This window comes from Octopus bimaculoides, unplaced genomic scaffold (genome assembly GCF_046866305.1).
Source record: "Octopus bimaculoides isolate indiv1 unplaced genomic scaffold, ASM4686630v1 contig148, whole genome shotgun sequence".
Classification (NCBI taxonomy): domain Eukaryota; kingdom Metazoa; phylum Mollusca; class Cephalopoda; order Octopoda; family Octopodidae; genus Octopus; species Octopus bimaculoides.
In genome coordinates this window covers 1-7,500 of record NW_028315398.1, presented here as the reverse complement: position 1 = coordinate 7,500, position 7,500 = coordinate 1, and the positions used below count along the sequence as shown (strand labels likewise).

Here is a 7,500-nt window from a genome sequence, read left to right as displayed (position 1 = left end):
TGCGTTAGCCCGTCTCCGTCGGTTAGCCGTGCCTGCGCTTTCGTGGAGCGACGGGCCCGGTCGAGAGAAGCGCGTGGATCCCGACGCCGGTCGGTCCCCGCGTGAACGGGTTCCGGACGCCGAGGCGCTCGTCTGCGACCTGCGGACGCCGCGCGCCTACCGGCCCGACGGGAACGGGTCGCGACGACGGATCGGAGGGGAAGTGCGTCCGATGCCGGCGCCACGGAAATCGAGCGCCGACGAGGCGGCAGACGACCGCCCGCGGAAACGAGCGGCCGCCACCGACGCGTTCGTCGGCGACGACGGCGCCTTAGGAGGCGGGGGTGAAAGTGGCAGCGGACTGAGTCCCCTCGCGATCGCGGTGAGCGGTCCTACCCGTTTACCCCTGGGCGGTTTCACGGTCTCTTGAACTCTCTCTCCAAAGTTCTTTTCAACTTTCCCTCGCGGTACTTGTCGGCTATCGGACTCGTCCCCGTATTTAGCCTTGGATGGAGCTTACCACCCGCTTTGGGCTGCGTTCCCAAGCAACCCGACTCTCGGGCCGAAAAGAAACACCGCCGATCGCCGCCGGCTCCGAATGGGCCTGGCACCCGCTCTGGGCAGCCCCGATCGAGGGGACTCCGAACCTAGCCGGGCGAAACGATCGACCGTGTACGACCCTTGCGCCACAGCTCTCGACGACCGGCGCGGCCGACGAGATTCGGCGTTGGGCTTCTCCCGGTTCACTCGCCGTTACTTAGGGAATCCCGGTTGGTTTCTTTTCCTCCGCTTAGCGATATGCTTAAGTTCGGCGGGTAGTCTCGTCCGAGTCGAGGGCAGCTTAGAAAAAAATAAAAAGTCGTCGCTGCGGCAAACCGCATTCGATTCGTCGTCGTCGTCGTCGTCGTCGTCGTCGTCGTCGTCTTCGATGGCCTGCACGAACGCTCGCAAACGAGATCCACAGAGCGAACACCGACCGAAGATGCAGACGGCTGCGGCGGCGGCGGCGGCGGCGGCGGCAGCCACGGAGTAATACGAGGAGGCAACGACGGCGAGGGCGGCAGGCAGAAGAGTGCGCACGAACGGCGGACGGTGCGTTCCCTGCTGCTACTGCACATGTCGGCCGCTCCGTGGCAGGTGTCGCAGCGATGACGGTCTGGCATTGCGGGAGACGGAGGATCGAGCGGCGCGCGCTCGCTAGTCGTGCCGGAAGCAGAAGCAGTAGCGAGAACGAAAGGCGAGCTGTTCACGCTGCCCGCCCGCTTCCACGGCGCGCGCCCTTTCCTGCGACTCCCGACTCCCCGCCGCTGCTGCTGCTGCAACGGCGGACGGCTTTTTCGTGTCGTGACCGCCTCTCGACCGGACGGGGCCCCGGGACGATGGGATCCCGGGGCCGCAATGTGCGTTCGAGGTGTCGATGTTCACTGAGTCCTGCAATTCGCATCAGTTCACGCGGATAGCCGCGCTCTTCATCGACGGACGAGCCGAGTGATCCCCCGTCCAGGGTTTCGGTATTTGCTACTACTACTACTACGCCTACCAGCACTGCTGATGCTGGCCGACGCAGAGGCGAGGAAAGGAAGGAAGACGAGAGAGATATTGATGTTCGTGGAGCCGCAAAGCGTGCAGCACCGTCGGCCTAGCGCACTGTATTCGGGCGGACGCAGGCTGGGTGAAAACTGCGCGGTCGGCAGCTGCCAGAGAGAGAACGAGAAGGAAGCATAACGACTTGCGGGCTTCGTTCACCGCTGATGACGCCGCCGCTTCTACTTGCTCGTTGCTCGGCTGAGGCTGAGGCTGAGGCTGCACTGTTAGAGGGCCGACGATTGCGAGGGGGCCCGGCCGCGGCTTACGAAACCGGCTGGATGGCGCCGGAAAGGCGAGGAGGAGGCGACGACGACGACGACGGCGATGTTGGCCGGCCGACGCCAGGAAGGAAGACGAGAGAGATATTGATGTTCGTGGAGCCGCAAAGCGTGCAGCACCGTCGGCCTAGCGCACTGTATTCGGGCGGACGCAGGCTGGGTGAAAACTGCGCGGTCGGCAGCTGCCAGAGAGAGAACGAGAAGGAAGCATAACGACTTGCGGGCTTCGTTCACCGCTGATGACGCCGCCGCTTCTACTTGCTCGTTGCTCGGCTGAGGCTGAGGCTGCACTGTTAGAGGGCCGACGATTGCGAGGGGGCCCGGCCGCGGCTTACGAAACCGGCTGGATGGCGCCGGAAAGGCGAGGAGGAGGCGACGACGACGACGACGACGGCGATGTTGGCCGGCCGACGCCAGGAAGGAAGACGAGAGAGATATTGATGTTCGTGGAGCCGCAAAGCGTGCAGCACCGTCGGCCTAGCGCACTGTATTCGGGCGGACGCAGGCTGGGTGAAAACTGCGCGGTCGGCAGCTGCCAGAGAGAGAACGAGAAGGAAGCATAACGACTTGCGGGCTTCGTTCACCGCTGATGACGCCGCCGCTTCTACTTGCTCGTTGCTCGGCTGAGGCTGAGGCTGCACTGTTAGAGGGCCGACGATTGCGAGGGGGCCCGGCCGCGGCTTACGAAACCGGCTGGATGGCGCCGGAAAGGCGAGGAGGAGGCGACGACGACGGCGATGTTGGCCGGCCGACGCCAGGAAGGAAGACGAGAGAGATATTGATGTTCGTGGAGCCGCAAAGCGTGCAGCACCGTCGGCCTAGCGCACTGTATTCGGGCGGACGCAGGCTGGGTGAAAACTGCGCGGTCGGCAGCTGCCAGAGAGAGAACGAGAAGGAAGCATAACGACTTGCGGGCTTCGTTCACCGCTGATGACGCCGCCGCTTCTACTTGCTCGTTGCTCGGCTGAGGCTGAGGCTGCACTGTTAGAGGGCCGACGATTGCGAGGGGGCCCGGCCGCGGCTTACGAAACCGGCTGGATGGCGCCGGAAAGGCGAGGAGGAGGCGACGACGACGGCGATGTTGGCCGGCCGACGCCAGGAAGGAAGACGAGAGAGATATTGATGTTCGTGGAGCCGCAAAGCGTGCAGCACCGTCGGCCTAGCGCACTGTATTCGGGCGGACGCAGGCTGGGTGAAAACTGCGCGGTCGGCAGCTGCCAGAGAGAGAACGAGAAGGAAGCACAACGACAGCGGAAACGATTTGCAGTCCTCGTTCACCGCTGCTACTTGCTCGTTGCTTGTTGCTCGTTGCTCGGCTGAGGCTGAGGCTGCACTGTTAGAGGGCCGACGATTGCGAGGGGGCCCGGCCGCGGCTTACGAAACCGGCTGGATGGCGCCGGAAAGGCGAGGAGGAGGCGACGACGACGGCGATGTTGGCCGGCCGACGCCAGGAAGGAAGACGAGAGAGATATTGATGTTCGTGGAGCCGCAAAGCGTGCAGCACCGTCGGCCTAGCGCACTGTATTCGGGCGGACGCAGGCTGGGTGAAAACTGCGCGGTCGGCAGCTGCCAGAGAGAGAACGAGAAGGAAGCATAACGACTTGCGGGCTTCGTTCACCGCTGATGACGCCGCCGCTTCTACTTGCTCGTTGCTCGGCTGAGGCTGAGGCTGCACTGTTAGAGGGCCGACGATTGCGAGGGGGCCCGGCCGCGGCTTACGAAACCGGCTGGATGGCGCCGGAAAGGCGAGGAGGAGGCGACGACGACGACGACGGCGATGTTGGCCGGCCGACGCCAGGAAGGAAGACGAGAGAGATATTGATGTTCGTGGAGCCGCAAAGCGTGCAGCACCGTCGGCCTAGCGCACTGTATTCGGGCGGACGCAGGCTGGGTGAAAACTGCGCGGTCGGCAGCTGCCAGAGAGAGAACGAGAAGGAAGCATAACGACTTGCGGGCTTCGTTCACCGCTGATGACGCCGCCGCTTCTACTTGCTCGTTGCTCGGCTGAGGCTGAGGCTGCACTGTTAGAGGGCCGACGATTGCGAGGGGGCCCGGCCGCGGCTTACGAAACCGGCTGGATGGCGCCGGAAAGGCGAGGAGGAGGAGGCGAGAGAGATATTGAGGTTCGTGGAGCCGCAAAGCGTGCAGCACCGTCGGCCTAGCGCACTGTATTCGGGCGGACGCAGGCTGGGTGAAAACTGCGCGGTCGGCAGCTGCCAGAGAGAGAACGAGAAGGAAGCATAACGACAGCGGAAACGATTTGCGGGCTTCGTCCACCGCTGATGACGCCGCCGCTTCTACTTGCTCGTTGCTCGGCTGAGGCTGAGGCTGCACTGTTAGAGGGCCGACGAGTGCGAGGGGGCCCGGCCGCGACTTACGAAACCGGCTGGCTGGCGCCGGAAAGGCGAGGAGGAGGAGGAGACGGAGGAGCGGAGCAGGGCTGCTTCTGCTGCTGCGGTAATGATCCTTCCGCAGGTTCACCTACGGAAACCTTGTTACGACTTTTACTTCCTCTAAGCGATCGGGTTCGGTCGTCTTCTCCGGGCCATCAGAGAACGCGCCGGCGACGGCGCGGAACGCCGCCGCGCGTAAGCGAACTCGTCGGCCAGATCCGAGGACCTCACCGGACCGTTCGATCGGTAGTAGCGACGGGCGGTGTGTACAAAGGGCAGGGACGTGATCGACGCGGGCTGATGACCCGCGCCTACCGGGAATTCCTCGTTCACGGGGTTGGTTCCAGGCCCCGATCCCTATCACGGGAGGTGGTTCAGAGGTTTCCCGACCCTCTCGGGCCGGGGGAGACGCGCCCGCTGATACCTCCAGTGTAGCGCGCGTGCGGCCCCGGACATCTAAGGGCATCACAGACCTGTTATCGCTCCGCCTCGTGCGGCTTTCTGCCGCCCGTCCCTCTAAGAAGCGCTGCGTTCGCCAACCGACTGGCCCGGGCGCGACGGCGTGCCGCCGCCGGGCTCGCGCGGGCCGAGCCGACCGAGTCACCGCCGCCGCTCCGCAACCGACGCCGCAACCACGCCGCGTGCGAACCGCCATCCCAGACCAACCCGCACACCAACCCGCGAGGAGCGGAGCACGAAAGGCTGCTAAGAAGGCAGTTGCCGGACGCGGCCGCAGCGCCGGACGCGAAGGAGAGCGGCGGCAACGGCAAGCACGGGCCGCGCGCGGAGCTACCGACGATGGCTTCGGCGCCGCCTCGCTACCGGAAAAGCACTAATCGACGCGCTAGTTAGCAGGCCGGAGTCTCGTTCGTTATCGGAATCAACCAGACGGATCGCTCCACCAACTAAGAACGGCCATGCACCACCACCCACCGAATCGAGAAAGAGCTATCGATCTGTCAATCCTACCGGTGTCCGGACCGGGTGAGTTTTCCCGTGTTGAGTCAAATTAAGCCGCAGGCTCCACTCCTGGTGGTGCCCTTCCGTCAATTCCTTTAAGTTTCTGTTTTGCAACCATACTCCCCCCGGAACCGACTATGGTTTCCCGCGCAGGCTCCCCGCCGGGTCATCGAAGCGAACGCCGGCGGAGCGCCAGTCGGCATCGTTTACGGTCGGAACTACGACGGTATCTGATCGTCTTCGAACCTCCGACTTTCGCTCTTGATCGAGGAAAACGTGCTTGCCACACGCCGTCGCTGCAGTGCGTCTTGCGACGATCCAAGAATTTCACCTCTAACGTCGCAATACGAGTGGCCCCGATCGCTCCCTTCGATCATTGCCTCGTCGTGAACGGAGACCGACGGATGACGCGCGGACGAGGCCATTTTCCATCATTCCATGCTTTTCGTATGCAAGCCGGCGGGGCTCGCTCTGAGCACTCTAATTTTTTCACAGTGAACGTACCGGCCGCCTCGGACACTCGGCGAAGAGCACCCTCGGAGGAACCGTGCGGGCCGAAACGACCGGGAGGTGGACGCGCTACCGAAACGCGTGCGAGCGGCGATGCCCCGGGCGACGCTCGACCCCCGTTTGTTTCCCCCGAAAACACCGCGTACCGCCGCAAGCGACGGAGGAGACGGCGGCGGCGGCAGCAGCAGCGACGACGGCGGCGAGGCCGAACGATCGCGTGCCGATGCCGATGCCGACCGACCGACCGACCGACCGAGAGGACGGAAGCGGAAGCTACGGAGGCGGGTGACGGGCTACCGGAGAGACCGTCGCAGCGACGATGCGCGCAGAGCTCCGCGGCCCGACCGCGCACGCACCGGCGAATAGGGCCGGGAGTGCGAACGGACGACCGAAGCGGACGCGCGCGAGGCACGCCCGCGACGGCGCCGTCGCCCCGAACGTGCTGGGGCACGTTTTCGAGACCCGAATTCCGACTACGAGCTTTTCAAACGCAACAATTTTAATATACGCTACCGGAGCTGGAATTACCGCGGCTGCTGGCACCAGACTTGCCCTCCGGTCGATCCTCGTTAACGGATTTGAAGTGTACTCATTCCGATCGCGGGGCCTCGACAGAGTCCCGCGTCGTTATTTTTCGTCACTACCTCCCCGTGCCGGGAGTGGGTAATTTGCGCGCCTGCTGCCTTCCTTGGATGTGGTAGCCGTTTCGCATGCTCCCTCTCCGGAATCGAACCCTGATTCCCCGTTACCCGTTGCCACCACGGTCGGCACTTACCGGGCCGTCGACAGTTGATAGGGCGGACTCGCGGGGGACCCGTCGCGCGAAGGCTAGTCGATACTAGCCCGTGCGATCGTACTGACAGTTATCCAGAGTCACCAAAATCGAAGGGGCGTGAAGCCGACGCACGCCTAGACCCGCGCGCGTGCGAAGCACGGCGACGGCGGCTGCTGCGACGGCCCGTACGCGTCGGTCTCAGTCTAATATTTGCGCCGCGACCAATGCGGAAGGCCGACCGTATCGTCGCGACCGGCGGCGGCGGGAACTGGCGAGCAGTCCCGGAACCAACCCGGCCGAGCGGGCGCCGGCGACGACCGGCAGCGGCTGGGACGACGCCGAGCACGCGGAGGCGCTGCGGCGACGAAGACCGCTGCTGCTGCCGGAAGCCGTTTTTCGGCCCGACGCCCGGGTGCGACCTGCGATCGCGGCTTCGGTTGCATGTATTAGCTCTAGAATTGCCACAGTTATCCACTCTCCTCGCGGTGAGGAATACGGTCCCGAGGATTAGGTCCGGTTCCTGAGCCATTCGCGGTTTCACCATTCGTTTACGGCATGAACTTACACTTGCATGGCTTAAGCTTTGAGACAAGCATATGACTACTGGCAGGATCAACCAGGTATCGTCGTCGTCGTCGTCGTCGTCGTCGTCGTCGCTGTAGTAGCGTCACCGTCGCGTCGGTCGGCTGAGAGCGGAAGTCGAGGCGGATGTCGAGGCGGAAGTCCCGCTGCTGCCATCGCCGCCGCCGCCGCGCGGAGAGCAAACGAAAGCGAAGAGGAGGAGGAGGAGGAGGAGAAGCCTGAAAAATCGCGGCCGCCGCTGCTGCTGCTGCGGTAGCCGTTCGTTCGTACGTACGTTACGCGTCCTAATCCGCCGCTCTGCTGTAGCAGCGGAAAAGCGCGCCAGACGGAAGAAAAAGAGTTCGCCGAGTAGAAACGGTTTGCGATCCGACTGCCGCACACCGGGCCGCTGCGGTAGGACGGGCGCCGGTGCGGGTTGAAGAAGCGAGGCGGTTTC

The 7,500-nt window shown here is 64.1% G+C and overlaps 2 non-coding genes and 1 pseudogene across 2 annotated transcripts in view; all 3 read right to left on the bottom strand.

Annotated features, from left to right (window-relative positions):
* LOC149129124 (large subunit ribosomal RNA) overlaps positions 1 to 818 on the bottom strand; it is a 5,185-nt gene extending 4,367 nt beyond the window's left edge. Inside the window, exon 1 of the ribosomal RNA XR_016240440.1 lies at positions 1 to 818. This exon is cut by the window's left edge and continues 4,367 nt beyond it. This is a non-coding gene — a ribosomal RNA (large subunit ribosomal RNA).
* Positions 819 to 1,328: 510 nt separating this feature from the next.
* On the bottom strand, positions 1,329 to 1,487 carry LOC149129123 (5.8S ribosomal RNA). The gene has a single exon (XR_016240437.1). It is a non-coding gene; the product is annotated as a 5.8S ribosomal RNA (ribosomal RNA).
* Positions 1,488 to 4,302: 2,815 nt separating this feature from the next.
* On the bottom strand, positions 4,303 to 7,105 carry LOC149129122 (small subunit ribosomal RNA; annotated as a pseudogene).
* Positions 7,106 to 7,500: the final 395 nt, after the last annotated feature.